Raw genomic sequence first — 12,003 nt, 5'->3', positions numbered from 1 at the left:
GCTCCTCCTGGGTGCCACACCAATCCACTCCCCTTCTCCATCTCAGTATTGTGGGAGATTTTATTTGGGGCCAGAGTGCCGCAATGTTGCGTTTTACCACCGCCAATGGCGTTCCCAAGAAGCGCTTATCAGCCCGGGATCCATCAAGGCCGTCAAACACCCCCAGGAGCAGGCTCAACGGGTCATGGGACACCTCCCACCCAAGAGTCTGCGTGAGCTCAAGCTCCACCCCTGCTTAGAATGGTGTGAGGGCGGGACACTGCCACACCATGTGATAAAAATCAGGCTGAAGCCTGATGGCAGCACGTGCAGGATGGGGAGGGTCGCAGTCGGGCGCTATACAAGCGTGCAGGGGTGAGGTATGCCGCGTGGAGATAATAGAGTTGGACCAGACGCAGCTTGGAGGAGGTCGTCAGCGTTTTTGAGGCCATAAGGACGTACCTTCAATCCGCGTCCTCCAGGGGACCCAGCCACCCCTTCCAGCGGGTACGAAGTAAGTCTAGGTCTGTGGGGCCATTGTTCACGAGGGAGCGATAGATCCGCGACACCCCCCCTCTACCCAGGTTCCCCATCATCACTTGGGCTTCCAGGGGGCCGAAATCTGGGAAGAATGTGGGGGATGGGACGTGGACTTGGAGGGCATGCCTCAGTTGTAAATATTTGTAGAATTGGGAGAAGTGGAGGGAGTAACAGTGTTGTAGGTCTGCAAATGATCTGACATGGTCCCCCACCCAAACGTCTCCCAATAGCGAGATCCCTATGAGGTCCCACCTGCGAGAGAGAAGACCTCCGCCAGCCACGTCCCACTCCACAGAGACGTCTGCCTGGTGAGTTTGCGGTTCCACTTTACATATCTCAGCGCAGCACGCCAGGCCATAAGCACCTGCCCTGGTGATGGGGGAAAGAGCCTGCGGCACAGGGCTCCCATACAGGTAGGCTTGGAGCTGCAGAAAGTCTAATGTCCTGAGTTCCACCCTGTATGCCGGGTTGGACCAGCCGCCCGTGAACCAATCATGAATCACGATAAGCCGTGTGGCCAGGTAATAGAGGTGAAGATTAGTCACCCCCATGCCTCCGTCATAAGGGGGTATGCGGCAGTGCGCCAGGGACATTCGCAGCCTCTTTCCTTCCCACAAAAAGCGGGTAAGTTCCCGAAACCAACTCCCCGGGAGATAAGTGGTAACGTTTTGTAATATGTACAGGAAGCGGGGGAAGACCATCATTTTGAAGAGGGCACTTCTGCCAAGGGGGTTGAGAGGGAGAGATTGCCATTTCTTAAGGTCCGCCTTTGCCCTGGTAACCAGAGGGGTGATGTTCAGAGCCCACTCAAGCTCCGGGAGTAGGGCAATCCACACCCCCAGGTACTTAAATGATTGCTTATGCAGGGGGATGCCAATCGAAGCACGCCCATGAGGGGTGCAGGGGGACCAGCGTGGATTTTGCCGAGTTGAGCTTGAGCCCGGAAATCTGCTCAAAGGCCAAGAGAGCATCCAGGCATCTCAGGCCAGAAAGAGGAGAACATCATCCGCGTATAAGGCTATCTTGTCGATCTAGTTCAGGTCCCAGGCCCAACCACGGATGAGGGGGTCTTGGCGGATGAGGGAAGCCAGGGGTTCCATCACTAGGGCAAATAAAAGTGGAGAGAGCAGGCAGCCCTGGCGAGTGCCCCTCTGGATAGGAAATGTTTCGGAGAACATGCCATTGATAAGGACCCTGGCCTTAGGAGCAGAATAGAGGACCCTGACGAGATGTCGGAACGCGGGACCGAGACCCATCCTTTCCAACACGTGCTCGAGGTAACCCCAGTCAACCGTATCAAAGGCTTTCTCAAAGTCTAAGAAGAGCTAGGCCAGATAAGGGGTGAGGTGGTGGCGATGCGCCAGAGCACGATGGAGGCGGCATATGCAATGTCTGGTACTCCGGGCAGGCATGAAGCCGCATTGATCAGGGTTGACCAGTGTTTGCAAGTGGGGGCGAAGTCTCTGAGCCACCACAGTGGCAAAGAGTTTGATCTCCGTATTAATAGGGAAATGGGGCAGTAATCCGCACAGGCAAGGGAGGGCGGCTGTGTTTTCGGGAGGACTACAATAGTGGCCACATCCGTCTCGGGTGGGAAAGACCCCGTCTCCGTTACATGGATGAACAACTCCACCAAGTGCGGAACCAACGTGTCCCGGTAGGTCGCATAATATTCTTGGCAGCAGCCGTCGGGCCGGGCGTTTTGCCGGAGCGCAACAGTGAAATAGCCCCGTGTATCTCTTCTGTTGTGAAAGGGCGGTCTAGAGTTTCCGATTCCATCTGGGAAAGGCAGGGCAGCTGAGTCCCAGCTTCGGCCAATAAGGCCGCCAGGGAAGACCGGGGGGTTCGTGCAGCATAGAGTGTCGCGTAATAGCCGGCGAATGCTCGAGCGATGGCCTGGGAAGTGACGTGGTGGGCCCCATCCTCACCCCGAATCTCGGGAATGATGCGGTTGGCAGTGGGATAGGACACTAGGTTATGCAACAGTTTGACATTTTTGTCGCCTCAACCATACACGCGTGCGACCGAGGAGTGCCAGAGCGTTTTAGCGGACTCCAGCGAGATCTGACAGATCTCTTCTCGGATCAGTGTGAGCTGTCAAGTGGAGTCGTCATCATTATGGACAGCTTGGGCGCATTCCAGCCACGCCGCCTGGGCCTCCAGCTGTGTAAGCTGGGCGGATTGTTCCTTACGCTTCGCGTGTACCAGACCTCTACCCACCCCACGTATCACAGACTTGCCGGCTTCCCACAAGGTCCCCAGCGAGGAGACTGAGCCCACGTTGGTGGAGAATTAATGTTTCAATTCCTGCCCGAGGGATTCAACAAAGTTCGCATCCTGCAGAAACCAGGCGTTCATCCGCCATGCCGTACGGGTGCCATTAGGAGGGTTTCCGAGACGGAAGGAGACGGGGAGTGATCGGAGATGCCCCTGGGTAAGATCGCGGCCCCGGACATCAACTGACAGTCTGTGGCAGGTAACAGGAATAGGTCGATATGAGAGTGCGTGTGGTGGGCTGCTGAAGTGTGTGTGTATTGTTACTTAAGGGGAGTCCACACTCTCCAGGCGTCGCAGAGGCCCAGGGCGGAGGACCAGTCAGATAGTCGCTTTGCAGATGTTAGACGGGAAGCTGATGGGGCGCCCGTCGTGTCACGCGGGGGATGCAGGACCGCATTAAAGTCGCCCCCAACAACCGTCAGACCCTGTGGAAAGGAGGCAAGAACCAGCGTAAGTTGGTGAAGGGTAGAGGCCAGGTTGGCAGTAGGAATGTAAGTACACAGAAGATTGAGGGGGTGCCCCTCGATCATGCCCGTCAGGGCCACATAGCGGCCCTGTAAGTGTGTTTCGGCCTGTGTCAGGGTGAAGGGAAACCCTTTCCGGAGCAGTATGGCCACCCCCCGGGAGCCCTGCGCAAAACCAGAATGCCAAACCCTGTCAAACCCATAGCGGGCGAGGAAATTACATCGGGAGCCCAGGAGGTGGGTTTCCTGCAAGATCAGGCTCCCCCTCCCGTGGAGGAGGAGGGGGACCGTCAACACCCAGACCGTCGATGCTCAGGTCCGGGCACCCGAAATTCCCCCCCCCCAGGCCCAAGGAAGGCAGAATCAGCTCGATGATTCAATCCCAGCGGCAGACCCCGGCGAATTGCTCCAGCGGAGAGCGGCCGTTCCCACTCTGGCGACCGCTACGGCAGCAATCTCCAAGTCCAGTCCCCCATTCCAGCTGAAGCGACCTCACCCCCAGGGGAGCAGATTAGAGGGTTGAAACAAACAGGCAGCCCAGGGAGAGCCGAGGCCCAAGCTCCAATGTTAAAGGGCCTCCCCAGACTCCCACCATCCGGTCCGAGGACGCATAGTTATCGTCCTTTGCTGCACTTATTGTTTATTTTAAACATTGTATTGCCCTGCCGAGATCGTGTGCCCGTGTTTTCTGCCCTTTGCTGCATTATTTGTATTTGTGCTCCTGCATTAGCTGCTCCCTGCTTTGGCATTGTGCCTGCTTTGGCATTGTGTGGCCGCCCGCGTAGTTCTTTGATCGGTTTCACCCGACCCGGTCGGCGCTTCCGCCCCAGCCGCCATTGCTGTTGTTGTTGTTGTTGGCCAGAGCCCGCCCCCTCCACCACGCACCCGCCTCCCAGCTGCTCCTCCCTCCCACTAAACTACATAGCCTCCACTTCGGACATCGTAGCGCTGTGTCCGTCCTGACTTGGTCAGTTACGGTCGCTCCCTCCTGCCCCCGCTCTCTCCTGCCTCAAGCTGGGTATCGTTGCGCAGCCCTGCTGCTGATCATAGTTATCGTCCTTTGCTGCACTTATTGTTTATTTTAAACATTGTATTGCCCTGCCGAGATCGTGTGCCCGTGTTTTCTGCCCTTTGCTGCATTATTTGTATTTGTGCTCCTGCATTAGCTGCTCCCTGCTTTGGCATTGTGCCTGCTTTGGCATTGTGTGGCCGCCCGCGTAGTTCTTTGATCGGTTTCACCCGACCCGGTCGGCGCTTCCGCCCCAGCCGCCATTGCTGTTGTTGTTGTTGTTGGCCAGAGCCCGCCCCCTCCACCACGCACCCGCCTCCCAGCTGCTCCTCCCTCGCCCCTTCCCCCTCCCACTTATGACAGTTGCTCTTGCGCGCAGCGTTCACGCGCAGCGTCCGCGCCCAACCCGCGCCGAAGGTGCGCCAAAGGTAAGCCCGTCTACGCCCGTCCGCGCCTGGACCGCGCCCAGCACCAGACCCCCTGCCCCTCGCACTGCCCAGCCCCCCCGCGTTACCTACGATGCCGCCACCCTCCTAGCCCTTAACCCCGGTCGCGCCCCCGACTGCATCCAAGCCGCTCCAGGACGCACCCATGGACCGTTCTCCTGCCCCTCCTGCAAATTCAGCGGCACCGTCAACATCTCCGCTCCGACCACACCACAGATTCCCGACCCCAACCACCTAGAATGCATCCTTCTCAACACCCGCTCGGTCCACAGGCACGCCATTGACCTTTGGAACCTACTAGACACCATCTCTCCAGACGTCGCCTTCCTAACGGAAACATGGATGAACGCCTCCTCCGCCCCTGACATCGCCATCGCTATCCCTGACGACTATAAGATTACACGCAAAGACCGCACCGACCAAACAGGAGGAGGAATCGCTATCGTCCACAAGAAATCAATCCACATCTCAACCAGCTCTGACGCCAACCTCGCCAACTCCGAACACCTCCACTTCCAGATCCACATCGACCCCAAGACCACACTCAGAGGCACCCTCCTCTACAGACCACCAGGACCCCGCGCAAAATTCAGTGAAGACATCACGGACTTCATCACCCCACACGCGCTCCCCTCCAAAGACTACATCCTCCTGGGAGACCTCAACTTCCACCTTGAGAAGATCAACGACCGCAACACCGCCACCCTCTTAGACAACCTCGCCAACCTCGGACTTAAACAACTGGTCACTTCCCCCACCCACATCGCAGGTCACACACTCGACCCCATCTTCACCTCTAGCAACCATGTCTCTTTCAACCACACTACGGAGCTCCTCTGGACTGACCACAGCTGCGTCCACTTCACCTACAACAAGCCGAAACCCATCATCCACCTCCAACCAACTCTACAAAGAAACTGGAACAAAATCACCACGGAACAGATCTCCTCATCGCTCCTTCAAACCTCCCCAGCCCTCTCTTCTGACGCCAACGAAGCCGCCTCCAACCTCACCCTTTGGTTATCCAACACCGCAGACACCTTAGCACCACTGAAAAAACGCCTACACAAAATCAAGAAGGCCTCATGGTTCAACGAGGACCTCAAGAAATCCAAGAAACTATGCCGCTCCCTTGAAAAGGCCTGGAAAAAAGACTCATCCACCAGCAACAAGGACGCCTTCAAAAACGCCATCCGTACTCACCACCAACTGATCCGAAAAGCCAAAAAAACAGCATTCAAGGATCGACTCGACAACAACGCCCACAACAGCAAGGAACTTTTCAACATCGTCAAGGAATTTTCCAACCCCTCGGCCAACTCCAACGACATCACCCCCTCTCAAACTCTCTGCGACTCCCTAGCCTCTTTTTTCCACAACAAGATTGCTGACATCCACAACAGCTTTGACAACCAACCCGGAAGCCAACCCACCCTACCATCAGCTGACTATCTTCCCCCCGTTAACACCCTCAACGCCTGGAACCCAATCACCACTGAGGACACCATCCGCCTGATGAATTCCATCCACTCTGGATCCCCCACAGACCCATGCCCTCACCACATCTTCAACAAAGCAGACTCCGTCATAGCCCCGCACCTCCGAGACGTCATCAACTGCTCCTTCAACTCCGCTACCTTCCCAGAAGACTGGAAACACGCTGAACTCACCGCACTTCTGAAAAAACCAACAGCAGACCCCACCGAACTCAAAAACTACCGCCCCATCTCACTTCTTCCATTCCCGGCCAAAGTCATCGAGAAAGCTGTCAACAACCAGCTCGCCGCCTTCCTCGAAGCCAACAAATCCCTCGACTCCTCACAATCTGGCTTCCGAGCAAAACACAGCACTGAGACCGCCCTCATCGCAGCAACAGACGACATTCGAACTCTACTGGACATTGGAGACACAGTCGCCCTCATCCTCCTCGACCTCTCTGCAGCCTTCGACACAGTCTGCCACAGCACCCTTTTACAGCGCCTCAAAAACATCGGAATCCAAGGAAAGGCACTGGAATGGATCACCTCGTTCCTCTCCGGAAGAACCCAGAGAGTCCGCCTCCCACCATTCAAGTCCGAGGCCTCTGAAATCATCTGCGGCGTACCACAAGGATCCTCACTCAGCCCCACCCTCTTCAACGTATACATGAGCCCCCTCGCGACCATCGCCCGCCAACACAACCTCAACATCATCTCTTACGCGGATGACACTCAACTGATCCTTTCTCTCACCAAGGACCCCAGCACCGCCAAAACTAACCTACTCGAAGGAATGAAAGAAGTCGCCGAATGGATGAAACAAAGCCGTCTGAAACTGAACTCAGACAAAACAGAAGTCCTCATCTTAGGTAAATCCCCCTCTGCTTGGGACGACTCCTGGTGGCCGGAAGCCCTCGGAAAAGCACCCATCCCGACAGACCACGCGCGGAACCTTGGCGTCATCCTGGACTCTTCACTCTCAATGAACAGACAAGTCAGCGCCGTATCCTCATCCTGCTTCAACATCCTTCGCTTGCTCAGAAAAACATTTCGCTGGATCCCCACCGAAACAAGGAAAACAGTCACCCATGCTCTGGTCACGAGCCGACTGGACTACGGAAACACCCTCTACGCAGGTACCACCGCCAAACTACAGAAGAAACTACAACGAATCCAAAACGCCTCAGCCAGGCTCATATTAGACATCCCACGCAACGAACACATCTCTGGTCACCTTAAAGACCTCCACTGGCTACCCGTCAATAAGAGGATCACTTTCCGACTGCTTACCCACGCACACAAATCACTCTACGACATCGGACCAGATTGCCTCAACTCTCGACTGTCCTTCTACACCCCCTCCCGCCAACTTCGATCTTCCAGCCAAGCATTCGCCACTGTCCCTCGCATCAACAAAACCACCATTGGAGGCAGATCCTTCTCATACCTGGCTGCCAAAACATGGAACTCACTCCCCGCTTACCTTCGCCTCACCCAGAATCACCTAGCGTTCAGAAAACAACTTAAAACGTGGATATTTGACAAATAACCCCCCTCCCCTCCCCAAGCGCCTTGAAACCCTCTGGGTATGTAGTGCGCTATATAAATTTTATGACTTGACTTGACCCCTCGACAGGGAGCGCGGTGTGGAGGGGAGCAAGACCGGTGAATCCGTCTCGCCGCCCCCTACGCGGTGGCCGACTCCCACCCCAACTCCCCTCCCTGGAGGCTTCCACCAGCCGAGAGTCAAGGGAGACACACCCAACACCGTGCCCCAGATGACCCGGCAGTGTCGAAGGCATCGGTACTCCTACGGGAATCCCCGCAGTGCAGGAAAGCAGACTCGGGTGGCCCAGTCGATCGCAACCAGAGGGGCTACGTATTGGTCAGGAGAGAAGCCAGTGGCCAGCCCTGATGGTGGTGGGAGGAGCCGACCCTGAGTTGTAGGGAGGGTGGAAGCGTAGAGTGACAGTGGAGGGAGGGGGGGCGAGGGCACCGGGTCACCCCTCTGCCCCGCCACCCGACGTAGTGGCCGATCCCCAACCCCCAGCCCCACTCACCAGGGACCAGGCAGGCAGAAACCGGCCGATGGAGGCACTAGTCGCAGGACCCAAACATGCCGGAGCTCAGCAAGAGGTGCGGAGAGTATCATGCAGCGAGGAACGGAGGCAGACGGCTGCAGATGGTGGCGGATGACAGAGGGGGTCCGGAGCACTCTCAAAGTGCGACCGCCATCTTGACGCCTCAGGCCACGCCCCCCATTTGTCTGTTTTAAGATACTTAGCTACCAACTGCAATTTTGGTCCTGCATTGGATATTTACTTACGTGATCAATTTGTCTATAGCTGTTCATCTAAGAAAGTTCAGGAAACGTTTTTGTGTTTTAGAGATCCATCCCTCAGTGAAGTGTTAACAGTTGCCAAAAGCATACAACGCTGTATTGAGACTTCTAGGGTCATGAGTCAGGAGATGATTACTTCTTCTCCTGTGCACATTATTGATAATGAGGTGGATGTCAATGGTGTTAAATCTAAAAACAAATTTACTAAGTCCGTGAACAAAGCTGCTCCATTTTGTTTCAGGTTTGGGTCTAAATCTCATATAGGAAATTTACCACAGTCTCCAGCCGTTGGGAACGTGTGAAGTGTAAAACGTTTGGTCATTTCCACACTGTGTGTAGGAAGGGCAAGATTCAGACTAGAGTTAATAGTCTCGAAGCACCCTTGGACACTGAGGCATTGGATTTATCCAATTTATTACTTAGGCTTGATGTCTTGCAAATTTCTGAAGCAGAAGTTAAGGACCCTATTTGTCAAGTGAATATAGGTGGAATTCTCACCCTTGATATGATGTGTGACTCTGGCGCTCCCATCACCATTATTTCTGATGGTTAATTTTATTCTAACTGGGGTGATGGGACACATTTGCATGGTTCTGATGTACGTCCCAAAGCTTATGGGGAACAGGAAATTGATATGGTGGCATTTTTCTATGATCTCATAACTTGTCTAGGTGGAACTCTACAGACTAAGATATATGTTGCAAGAAAGGGCAAATCTATTGTTGGTTAGAAGGATCTTGCCAAGTTAGGAATTTATTTGGTTACTGGTGGTGATCCTCTAGTCAGGGTCCATGATTTGTCTGCCACCTCTGTTTATTCTCTGGATTATTCTGGTATGGCATTATGGAAACAAAATATTTCTGCTGTGTTTAACCCCTTCCATGCGCAGGACGGCCAGGAGCCGTCTTGCGCCACGGTGTTCATGTGTGCAGGACGGCTCCCAGGTGCCCTCGCACATGGCAGGGGAAATCCCTCTGGTGCAGGCACCAGAGGAATTTCCTTTTCCCCCGACAGCCTCGGGAGCTGGGGAAGCCCTTCCCCAGCTCCCGAGGCTGTCTGTGTTGTTTCTGTGCAATGAAATTCAAGTGCACATGTTGGGCTGACTTCATTGCACAGAAACCGAAACTAAAATGAGCCTTGAGGCTCATTTCAGTTTTACTTTCTACGTGCTCAGGGGGCTATCTCAGCCCCCAAGCACGTAGAAAGACGAGAGAGGTATCATTGGAAAGGGGAGAATCTCCCCTTCCCAATGGAACCCATCCCTAGTGGATCCCTGCGTGGTGATCACCCCAGGGGGGCGATCATCAAGCAGGGATCCATTCACTAGGCACCAGGGAGGGGGGGAATGGCCCCTTGGCCATACATTATAAATATTAGGCTAAAATCAGTCTTTCTGCCCACCCTGGGGAGCAGAAGGGGGCTCCAGCCCCCAATCTGCCCCCCAGGCAGTGGAGAAAGCCCACTAGAACAAGGATTTTTTTAACCCATAAATTCGGGGTGGGGGCTGCCCAATATATGGGCATGTCAATGCACACACCCCCCTGCACAATTAGAGTCTGTCTGCCCCCCCCTGGGGTGCAGATGGGGGCAGTAGCCCCCAATCTGACCCCCCGGGGGGCAGAAAGCCCACTAGACACCAGGTTTTTTTTTTCCGTTTCATTTCGGGGTGGGGGCTGCCCAAGATGGCCATGACAATGCCCCACCCCCCCACAAAATTCCAGTCTTTCTGTCCCCCTGCGGGGCAGATGGGGGCAGTTGCCCCTAATCTGCCCTCCCGGGTGGGGGCAGAAAGCCCACTAGAAACCAGGGATTTATTTTTTTATGTAAATTAGGGGTGGGGGCGGCCCAATATGGGCACGCTAAAGCCCCCCCTGCACAATAACAGTCTTTCTGCCCCCCCTCGGTGCAGATGGGGGCAGTAGCCCCCAATCTGTCCCCAGGGGGGACAGAAAGCCCACTAGGCGCCACACAGAAATTTGAGAAAAAAGTGATGTTTTCAGCTAAGTTTGAGGTTTGCAGGGGATTCTGGGTAGGAAAACATTGGGGGACCCACACAAGTCATACCTCGCTGAACTCCCCCGTGTGTCTAGTTTTCAGAAATCTGTGGGTTTGGTACTTTCCCAAAATGGCCGCCAAGCCCGGGGTCAAAAACCCATGTGACTACCCTTGCAAAACCAGGTTGTTTTGTGATAGGTCATTTTGATGTCTCCTCAATATGTTTTGGGCCCTTGCCTGTCGCGGGTACTTGACCCAACCAAGCGAATGAGGTACCACTTTTATCAAGAGACCTGGGGAAATGCTGGGTGGTAGGAAATTTGTGGATCCAAGTAGATTCCAGAACTTTCCCAAACAGAAATTTGAGAAAAAAGGGATTTTTTTTCAGCTAAATTTGAAGTTTGCAGGGGATTCTGGGTAGGAAAACATTGGGAGACCCACACAAGCCATACCTCACTGGACTCCCCTGGGTGTCTAGTTTCCAGAAATGTGTGGGTTTGGCAGTTTCCCAAGATGGATGCCGACCCCAGGACCAAAAACGCAGATGCGCCCTATGTATCCGAAAATGATGTGGTTTTGCAAGGGGGGTTACATGAGATTTTGGTCCCAGGCTTGGCGGGCACTAGGCCTACCCACACAAGTGAGGTACCATTTTTCTCGGAAGGCTTTGGGGGATGCGGGTCGGGTGGAATTTTGTGGATCCACACAGATTTCAGAACTTTCCACCACAGAAATGTAAGAAAAATGTGCTGTTTTTAATACATTTTTAGGATTGCAAGGGATTCTGGATAACAGAACCAGGTGAGAGCCAGTCAAGTCACCCCCTTCTAGATTTCCGTGGGTGTCTAGTTTTAAAAAATGTATAGGTTTGCTAGGTTTCCTGTGAGAAGTTGACCTGGCATATGCTGGTCACTAGTTATAGTGGCCACCTTGCACCAGTCCAATTCGACTCTTATGGTAGATAGGTTTAAGACAACCTTTTAAATAAAGCTATCCTAGTGGTAACTGTGGAGAGCAGCCTTCAGGCTAAGTCTCAGAGGAATGTAAAGCAGCTTGTTTTACCTTATAATCTCTTGAATTACCAAATAAAAGGGCACCACACAGGTATATATATCAAATATATAGATATTTATTACTAGACACACTCTACTAATCTCTTTATGAGATTAGAAGCCAGATACACATTCAAATGTCAACGTTTCACAATAAATTAAGCACAAATATTGCTGGAGCCCTAGGGGAGTACCAGACCATATACTAAAAAAATGGTATAAGAATGTCGTCTTGCAAAATGACAAGGCCTAGGGCCTGAGGAATCGCTGGGGCTTCACTTCTGCAGTGTTAGCAGGTAAGTAACAGGCCCATGGGAGACGCGTGCAGTGTGTGAACACCACCGCGGGTTCCCTATTGATTACAATGGAGCAAGTCGTGGTTTGATTTTTAAAGTTTCAGGGTGCTTCGAGGAAGTCTACAA

Source organism: Triturus cristatus, chromosome 6, assembly GCF_964204655.1.
Source record: "Triturus cristatus chromosome 6, aTriCri1.1, whole genome shotgun sequence".
In the NCBI taxonomy this organism is placed as follows: Eukaryota; Metazoa; Chordata; class Amphibia; order Caudata; family Salamandridae; genus Triturus; species Triturus cristatus.
The sequence above is the reverse complement of the archived record's forward strand: the minus strand, read 5'-3'. Positions refer to the sequence as shown.